This window comes from Sminthopsis crassicaudata, chromosome 2 (assembly GCF_048593235.1).
Source record: "Sminthopsis crassicaudata isolate SCR6 chromosome 2, ASM4859323v1, whole genome shotgun sequence".
Taxonomy (NCBI): Eukaryota; Metazoa; Chordata; class Mammalia; order Dasyuromorphia; family Dasyuridae; genus Sminthopsis; species Sminthopsis crassicaudata.
The window spans coordinates 660,947,611-660,958,150 of record NC_133618.1 but is presented as its reverse complement, the minus strand read 5'-3'; positions in this window follow the sequence as shown (position 1 = coordinate 660,958,150).

Below are 10,540 nucleotides of genomic sequence, written 5' to 3'. Positions count from 1 at the left end.
TAGTTCTCCCTTGGACACAAACTCCTTCCTCCTCCACAAGTCTGAGAGGTAAATCATCCCCTGTTCCTCCAATTTATTTATGATTTCGTTCTTTATGCCTAAATCTTGGACCCATTTTGATCTTATCTTAGTATGTGGATATCTTAGTATGGGATCTTTGGGTTTATCAAACACTAGATTGCTATTTTTATTCACTATCTTGCCCTCTGAACCTAACCTATGCCACTGATCAACTAGTCTATTTCTTAGCCAATACCAAATGGTTTTGGTGACTGTTGCTTTATAATACAGTTCTAGATCAGGTACAGCTAGGCCACCTTCATTTGATTTTTTTTTCATTACTTCCCTTGAAATTCTTGACCTTTTGTTCTTCCATAGGTTAGGCTAGTTTCAATGGCTCACCTCTTTTCTAAATACCAGTGCTTTTTCTTTCATATTTTAAGGAAAATTCTATTTCCTCCTTGATAGTTATAATGGCCATAAAAGTTGATTTAAGATTAATGTGATTATATAACTTGTCTAGACTTAATTGTTCCAATCTGGCTACAGTTGATTTCACTTTGGAAAGAAATATAACCAGTCCCTGGAATGTAACACATCCCAAATTCCACATTCTGGCTGGCATTTTCTCTGCAAACTAAAAAAGAATTTGGTTTTCTTCCTTGGCATTAGAGTTAATCTACATCATCACCAGCTGCATTATAATACCACTTTCTTCCCCCTTATTAAATGAAATCACAGTTGCCAAGAATTTTAAGGTTAGAAGGGCCATTAGTAGCAATCAATCAAACATTTATTAGAATTCTAAGAGAGGTGAAGAGGGAATATATTTTGTATATCACATCATCTAGCCTTTACCCCCATAAATAAGGAATCCCTCTTGCCACACAGTGCGTGTTTAATACATGTTTAAACTTTAGTGAATTGATTAACTACAACATACAAGGATCATCCAGCCTCTGCTCAAAGACCTCACAAACTCACTATCTCTACTGAAAAAAAAAAAAAAAAAGCCTACAAACCCACTTTATTTAGCTAGTCCAGATAGTGGTTTATATAAATATATATCCAACCTGGAAATTCCCTGGGGTCTTCTCTCCTCTACCTCATTATATCACTTGCTCTGGAAACAATGATGAAGTCAAAACTAGCATTGAAAAAAGAATGACAATCCCCAAAGCTTTCATCAACATTCTTGTGACTTGAAAAACCAAAACTCTCCCCTCTGACTCCCAGTCCTTTATAGATATATATCCCTTCCACCCCTATTTAGAATGTAAACCCCTTGAAGGCAATTCACAGTAAGCATTTAATAAATGTTTGAGTGTCCTCCCCCCAACTTTGCTTTGCTTTCTTCAAAAGAGACAAGTTGTGAAAGGCAATGCCAAAAAAGAATTATATTTGATTCTAGCAGTACAGAGTCTCTGGAGTTTATTGAGCCAGAATGTGTCATAGACATAGCTGTACTTTGGGAGTATCACTTGATATGCATAGAGATTTAATTCAGTGCCTGGCACATAGTAGGTAAATGTTGATAAATATTGATTGATTGGTTGATTGCAGAATGGCTTGGAGAATGGAGAGAATAGAAATAGTGACCAAAAAGCTTCCATGTTTGTGCAATAGTTTGGGAATGAAAGAAATGATAAAAAAAGAGGAATTCAGCAATCATTTGGAGGTGAGGGAAATGACAAAAAAGGAGAAATTCAGGAAAACATTACTAAGAGAATAATATAGACATTTACATTCATTGTAAATATAAAGATCACTAAAAGGAAAATGAATTCTGAATAACTAATAATGTTTTCAGGAAACAAATAATGAAAAATGCCTTCCCCTCATGGCAGAGTAGAGGATTGTTATTGTTTGTTGAATCATTTTAGTCCAGTTCTGCCTCTTTGTGACCCCATTTGAGTTTACTATTTTGTTTTGCTTTGTTTTTGGCAAAGTTTTTGGAGTGATTGGCCATTTCCTTCACTGATATATTTTACAGATGAGAAAATTGAGCAAATAGGCTTTAGTGACTTTCCCAGGATCACACATTCAGTGATTGTCTAAGGATAGATTTGAACTCTAAAAGATGAGTCTTTCTTCAGTCCTAAGATGAAGTCCATCACCTGCTGCCCCTATTTGACAAACATTACCTTACAGAATAAAAGTAAAATTCCTTATCTATGTGTATTCGAGTGACTCCGGGGTACAAGGAAATGCATAAGAATTGAAATTCTGTAGATCATAATGGAACTTCTGGAGCTGCTCAAAGTGAGAATTAGCACCCTGCCAGCTGACTCAGGTCATGCTTTTCTCTTTTCCCCTGAGGCAGCTGGATTTCACTGGCATTGACATTTGCCTACATTCTGCCCTTAGGCTACTCCCAGCTTTGTTTTCTGCCAATCTTATCTACCAGCCCCCTGCCTCAGCCTGCCAGGTCTACTAACAGAACCCTGAATAGACTGCTCTTGCAGTAACTTAGTCTTTGTTCACCTCCCTACTGCTGTCTCCCCTAGAAGTTATGTTCCATCATTATCACCCCTAAACCTGCCTGTGAGCCATACAATTTCCAATAAGTAACATGAAGCTCTGTTCTTTCTAACTTAGTCCTATTAATTTATCTCCTTATTCTTTGCTAAATCCTTTTGGACTTTATCCCTGCTTCAATTGACCTTACAATTACAATAAATTTTGCCCCTTGACTTAGAAATGGATTCAAGCCTGGAAATTCTTTTGAGATACCTTGCGACACCGGTCTGTGACCCCAATCTTCTGGAGTATCCTTCTGACTATCCCTCTGAACCTCAACAGGTTTATTAGGAGAAGAGGTTACAGATAAAATGAAGAAATACAATAGACACCTGGACTGGCAAATATGAAATAGAGAGGGAGAGAACATAGCAAGAAAAGGGGACAAGTTGCTTAATGGAACTTGCAATTAGACAGGGAAAGGGAAACATCCCATGAGGTTGAAGTGTGCCCTTAGCTGGCTGGCTAAATCCTAAAAGGGATTTAGAACTTCAAAAGGGTCAGTTAGCTATAAGGAGGAGAAGTAGGTCTGAGAGACACCTTGAGACATATTATAGACATATTAGGAGAGATGATACGGGTGTGGGTGAGGGACAAGGAAAAAGACACCAAAGAGATAAGACTGACCCAAAGGAGGTTCAGCAAAGATGGCATGGGCCATAAGGAGATTTATAGGGAAAATTTAACTTCCAAGACATGACAGGGATTTTGGACAGGACATACCTGGACTGTCCACTACCCCCACAAAATGTGGGCCTCAGGGGCTTGACATAACTTGGATTTGTTGGTTGGACACAGCAAGATGGGGCCACAGGAGAGAGGGAACCTCCAAAGAGGGTAGGACCAGTAAGCTAAACTGATCTCTCTCAGAGCCTTTTCATCGCCTGCCCCAGGGAACAATTCCATCAATGCTCCAGCTTCTCTTTGCCAACCTCACTCCAGCACCTCATCAAAAAATCTCACAACAGGTATCTAGACAGGTTCGATTGTCCCCAAATACTTCATATTTTCAATTTTTTTTTATTCTAGTTTATTTGCATAGATAAAGAGTGTAGCATGGTAGAAAAAGCACTGGACTTGCAATCAGGAAAAGCTCAGTTCAATCCTTACTTGAATACTAGTTTTTGAATATTAGTTTTGTAATTACAGGAGATATTTTTATGACATTGCTTTTTCTTTCTTTACACATTTAGTAGATGCTTTCTGCTCCTGGTCATTCATTCATTTATTCAGCAGTTAGATAGCATTGAGGATAGAACACAAGCCGTAGGTTTTTCTAGGTTTTCTAGGTTCTAGGTTCAATCCAGCCTCAAAATACTAGCTGTATAATAATGGGAAAATCACTTAACCCCTGTCTGCCTCAGTTTCCTCAGCTGTGAATCTAAGTTTATAATAGCATCTACCTTGCAGTGTTATTGTGAGGATCAAATGAGATAATATTTGGGGGGTTTTGTTTTTAATAATGATAATAGAGAATTTAATGATTGTTGTCAGTCCTTAATTTTTTAAAATTAAAGCTTTTTATTTTCAAAACACATGCACAGATAATTTTCAACATTTACCCTTGCAAAGCCTTATGTTCTAAAATTTTTCCTTCTCTTCCTCCCACCTCTTCCCCTAGATGGCAAGTAATCCAATATATGTTATACATGTGCAATTCTTCTCTATATATTTTCACAATTGAGATAATATTGATAAAGCAACTAGCACAGTGTCTGGTAAATGCTTCTTCATTTCACCCATTCATTGCTTATTCTGCTACATATCCAAGCACTCCTCATTTTCCTTTAATTGATCATCACTCAATTATTACTCTTAATAATAATTAATAATTGTAACAGCCAGCATTTATATACTGCCTACTTTATGTGTTTGAGTATATGCCAGGGTTCTGTCCTTGACCCTCTCCTCTCTACATTCTCTTCTGATGACCTCATCAACTTATATGGTTTAATCATTGCTATATTGATTTCTCAGAATTATGTATCTTAAATACTTTAACATGTTTAACATGTATGAGTCTGCCTGCTATCTATGGGAGGGGGTTGAGGGAGGAAAGGGAAAAGTTAGAGTAGAAGTGATTGCAAGGGTCAATGTTGAAAAATTACCCATGCATATGTTCTGTCAATAAAAAGCTATAATAAAAAAAGAATTATGTATCTTAATCCTAGTCTTTCTCCTGAGCCCTAGTCTCCATATGAATAATTTAATATTGGATATTCTGAATTGATGTTTCATAGGCATCTGAAATTAAACATAGACAAAATCTAATTCATTACCAACCTTTGCCCCCAAACCCTGCTTTCAAAAAAAAAAAATCACACAAAGACTCCAAAATGCAAAAAAAAAACCCAAAATAAAAACAAAAACTCCTCTCTTTTGAGTTTTCTTATTTCTATTCAGAACACTATCATTCTTTTGTAACCCAAGTTTACAATCTTGTTGTAATCTTAAACTCACTATCACTCACCTTTCATATCCAATCTGTTGCCAATTCTAGTTATTTGTTTCCATATCTCTTATATCCAATCTTTCTGCGGAGAAAATATATATAAGAAGTCAATGTGGTAAGATTGGAAACTGATTGGACATAAGAAGAGAAAGAGATTGAGGAGCAAAAATAATGCTGAGTTTATAAACCTGGATATGCTGAGGTTAAGGTGTTCATTGAAATATTCTTTAGGCAGTTAGTGAAATGAGCTGGAAATCAGGGGGGGAGGGATTAGAATTGTTCTGTTTGGCACAAGAAAGTAGGATCTAATATGAATGTTATGGAATATTATTGTTCTATAAGAAACAGATTTCAGAGAGACCTGGAGAGACTTACATGAACTGATGCTGAGTGAAATGAGAAGAACCGGGAGATCATTATACACAACAACAATACTATATGACGATCAATTCTGATGGACTCAGCTCTCTTCAACAATGAGATGCTTCAAACCAGTTCCAATTGTTTAGTGATGAAGAGTGTCAGCTACACCCAGAGAACAGAGTGTGAGCCACAACATAGCATTCTTACTCTTTCTGTTGTTGTTTGCTTGCATTTTGTTTTTTCCCATATTTTTTTTTTCTTTCTTGATCCAATTTTTCTTGTGCAGCAAGATAATTGTTTAAATATGTATACATATATTGGATTTAACATATTTTAACATTAAAAAAAAAAAGAAAGTAGAACCTAGAGAAATAGTTTCTGAGAGGCAAATGTAGGCTAAATGTAGAGAAAAGCCTCCTGATGAAGCCATCCCAGAGTGGAACACGTTGCCTTGGAAGTCTTCAAGCAGGGGCTGCGTGATCACCTGATGACCATGGCAGTAGGGATGCTTAGTGGTATGTTAGAGGTTCATTTCATGTATGAGTTGGACTAGCTGGCTGTTGAGGTCCTTTCCAACTCTCAAATTCAATGGTTCTATACACATAGGAGACTGAAGGGGTGGTAGTTGTTTTCAATAGTAATGGAGAAGTTTGGAAGAGTGATGAGTAGATCAAGAATTCTGTTTTGTCATATTGAATTTGAGATGTCTGTGGAATATCCAATATAGTTCAAAATATCTGATAAGCAAGTTATTCTTTTTTTCTGATTTTTCTTTCTATATATTTCCCATAAACGGAAATATGATCAACCTAGTCACTGTTATTTCAGAATCTTACCTGCTTTCTTTGTATAAAAATTTAAATATTCCTGCAATTAAATAGTTCTGAATATATATATATGTCATTTTATCTATTTTGTTCTTTTACCTGTGTTCTTAAAATCCTTACAGGTTTAGAGATACCACTACACACCTGTCAGATTGGCTAAGATGACAGGAACAAATAACGATGAATGTTGGAGGAGATGTGGGAAAACTGGGACACTGATACATTGTTGGTGGAGTTGTGAAAGAATCCAACCATTCTGGAGAGCAATTTGGAACTATGCCCAAAAAGTTATCAAACTGTGCATACCCTTTGACCCAGCATTGCTGCTACTGGGCTTATATCCCAAACAAATACTAAAGAAGGGAAAGGGACCTGTATGTGCCAAAATGTTTGTGGCAGCTCTTTTTGTTGTAGCTAGAAACTGGAAGTTGAATGGATGTCCATCAATTGGAGAATGGTTGGGTAAATTATGGTATATGAAGGTTATGGAATATTATTGCTCTGTAAGAAATGACCAGCAGGACGAATACAGAGAGGCTTGGAGAGACTTACATCAACTGATGCTGAGTGAAATGAACAGAACCAGAAGATCGCTGTACACTTCAACAACAATGCTGTATGAGGATGTATTCTGATGGAAGTGGAAATCTTCAACATAAAGAAGATCCAACTCACTTCCAGTTGATCAATGATGGACAGAAATAACTACACCCAGAGAAGGAACACTGGGAAGCGAATGTAAATTGTTAGCACTACTGTCTATCTACCCTGGTTACTTATACCTTCGGAATCTAATACTTAATGTGCAACAAGAAAATGGTATTTACACACATATATTGTATCTAGGTTATATTGTAACACATGTAAAATGTATGGGATTACCTGTCATCGGGGGGAGGGAGTGGAGGGAGGGAGGGGATAATTTGGAAAAATGAATAAAAAAAAATCCTTACAGGTTTATCCCTTAAATTGGGGTTCACCATTATCTGCAGTTTATAGATTCTACCCCCTTCTCCCATTTTGAGGAATAATGACTTTTCTATGACTCATAAGTGACATCTACAGGATAAAATATAAACTGCTTAGTCTTGCATACAAGTTGCCTCAAGAATTGATTCAAATCTACTTCTGGTTTTATTTCCCCACTGTTCTCTAATCCAAATCTTTTACTTAAGCCAAACTGGGGTAACTCATGATCTCCACTTTTGCTCATGATCGACCCTCCCCAATCATAGGATTAGTCATAAATTCATGGATTGGGAGACATGCTAGAAGTCATCCAGTATACCCTCCTCATTTTAAAGGCATAGAAACTAAAGCCCCATAAGTCTAAATCCAGCACTGTGTCCACTACATCCATTAATTCATTGATCCATTCATTCAATAAGCATTGATTGAACACTTAATAGATGATAACATTGTAATGATCAAAGATAAATAAGGCATAATCCCTGCTCTTAAGGCTGGTATATAGTCTTATGCGTATATGTAGGTCTGAAACTGGTATAAAGTTCTATAGGTGTTTAGAGGAGGGGAAAATTGTACCTGTGCAGGATCAGAATTCATGAAGCAGGTGGCAACTGGGGTAAGCCTTAAAATGTGGATATGAATGATTTCAATAGACACAAAAAGGGTAGAAGCCACTCTAGGCAAAGGAAACAAGACAAGCAAAGGTGGAGAGTTGAGAGAGAATAGGTTGTATTCAGAAGACAGGGAACAGGCCAATTTGGTTTGAACACAACATGACTAGGGGAGAGGTTATATCTTGATAGGTATATATTCTTTCACCATCTAGATTATAAATTCTTCAATTGGCAAGGACTCTATCTTTTTATCCCCTCAAATGACCTAGCACAAGTCTTCAGCACACAAAAAAAATTTGTTGAAAACATCTTCTGTCCTTGAATATGGACAGAAATATATTTGTTGTCTCCATATTGAGTCAATGAGCTAAATTGTACTTTCTATAATAAACATTTTTGAGGGGATTAAAGGAGTATCATCTGAAAAGTTTACTTGTATTTAGTTTGGAGAAGTTTAAGGGTAGACTCAGACAATTAAGTGTCAGTTTCCTCTTCTGTAAAATGAAGCGTTTCAAATCCCTTCCAGCTCTAAGTTCCACAATTTTATTTTCCTAAAATTGCTGGAGCAAAAAGGGACTTTAGAAAGTTGTAGAGAAGGGTGAGTGTTGAAAATTATCTTTATATGTATTTTGAAAATAAAAAGCTATTATTATGAAATAGTTTTCCAAGGAGGAAAAAAAAAAAAAACTTGTAGAGAGAATAGATGTAGTCATAGGATCAGAGTTAGACCTGGGAGATGACCTACAAGTCAATCCTTTCATTTTACAGATGAGGAAACAGGCTTGGAGAGGTTGTGGCTTACCCATAATGCATACACTGTCTGAGATAGTATTCACATTCAAGTCTCCTGACTCTCAGTTCATCCTCACAGAATCATCATCCAGAAAAGGTAGTGGAGGCTGGAGAGAAAGATGATTTGATTTACCTACAGTCCTGCAGCTATTCAGAAAACAAGATAGCTTTTTTTCAAATTCGGTGCTATTATTTGGAAGAGGGAATTCTATGTTGTCTGTCACAGTAACAAAACTAATGAATAAAAGGGGAAAAGAAGCAAATTGTGACTTAATACAAGTATTGTAAACGACACTTGCTCTCCCAATCAATTCAAGCAGTAGCGTGTCAGGATCCCCAAAGGGGTGGCTACAGCTTCCTGTTGGGCATTAAAAGCAAAGAATTTTCTAAGATTTAAGGGTGCCACATAAGATAATAGATTCTCTCACTGAAAATGTTCAAGCAAAGACTGGATAAACTCCCAATTAAGGAAATCATGGGATTTCTGCATTAGGTGAGAAGTTAGACTCCCTCCCCTATCAGAAATGTTACAGAGAGAATTTACTGGAAGTAAAAATAGACTACCTCTATATTTCTATACAATTCTAGACTATAGGATTTGTGTATTTACTAGGTGAGATTTGGCTTCTTTCCTTTCTCCTCTTCTTATCTGGTGATCTATCCCTCAGCTTCTGATTTCATTCCATAAGCAAAAAGGCCAATCTCAAAATGACTCATTCTCTTTTGTAACTTTCAACTTCTTAATTTTTCCAATACTTATCTGAAAGATGTCTTTATAATCACCCAAATTTGTGTGATCCAAATTCTGTCTCAATAGAAGAATAGTCCCCTAATCTTCCAAAGAGCAAGAGAGATGGTTTGGGCCATCTGCTCCAGGACAGCACAGCTGAGTTTGTAAATGCTCTATTTATTGGGGGCCTCTTAAAGGCCATCTGGATCTCTCTACCAAGAAAGTTGTCATTAGCCATATGATTTCAAGTTTTCATGAGGCCACAGAGCAGAAGCCCAAGCAGAAGTACATCTGTGTTTAAGCTTGCTCAAGTAGACTTTCTTGATTCTCTAGGAATCACAAAACCATCTAATCTTTTTTTTCCATTATGAACATTTTACATGAGTCCAGAAACATGCCATGCTATTATTCACCTTTGTATTTTGAATTCATTCTTTTAAAGTACTGGCTATGGCATTTTAATATAATGAACAGCTTAGTTCAATGTTTTCAACTAAATTAAGATCCATAGCACAGAGGTTATACAGAGTAAAGAGCAATGCAAAAATCTAAACTTTAAATGACCAATGAATGATACACTATTTTCCAGGCCCACGGGAAAGTCAAAAGTGGTTACCCCATTACTCTAGTCATGAAACAATTAAGTTATTTTCTAATATGGACATAAAATACTCATTTGTTTTTGGAAATAAAATGCTGGGTGAATATACGTGTAGAAGGAGCCTCTAGTTTTTACAAACTTCTCATATCCCCCATGTCAATTAATATTGCATTGTGACTACACAAGAAGCAGCATGCTACAGTAGAAGATTGGAAGAGTTGGAATCAGGGGACTTGTTTTTGAATAATTCCTTCCTGTTTGACCACTGGCAAAGTTATTTAGTCTCTCTGGTTAAGAATAAAAATGATTAGGATTCAAAAAGGTGAATTATTATTTAATGCAAATATAGTATATTCCAAAGAAAGATGCCCTTTCATTTAATACCAGAAATAGGACTGATCTAGTTTATCTATTAGAATGGGGAGGGACTTGAAGGTTAGGCTAATTGACAGTTAAGGTCTCTTCCAGCTCTAAGTCTTAAAACACTATAAATGTTTAATCTTACTCTGCATGCGTCCTAAGCCTAGGCTTTTCTTAACTAAATTCCTGTGTCCCCTAAGTCGGGGTGGCAAAATGAATATTGGTGGTTTTGGAATCATAAAGACTTGGCACTTAAGTCCCACCTGACACTATTTAAAACTGAAATGTGGAAGCGTCAATTTGCATTGGTAC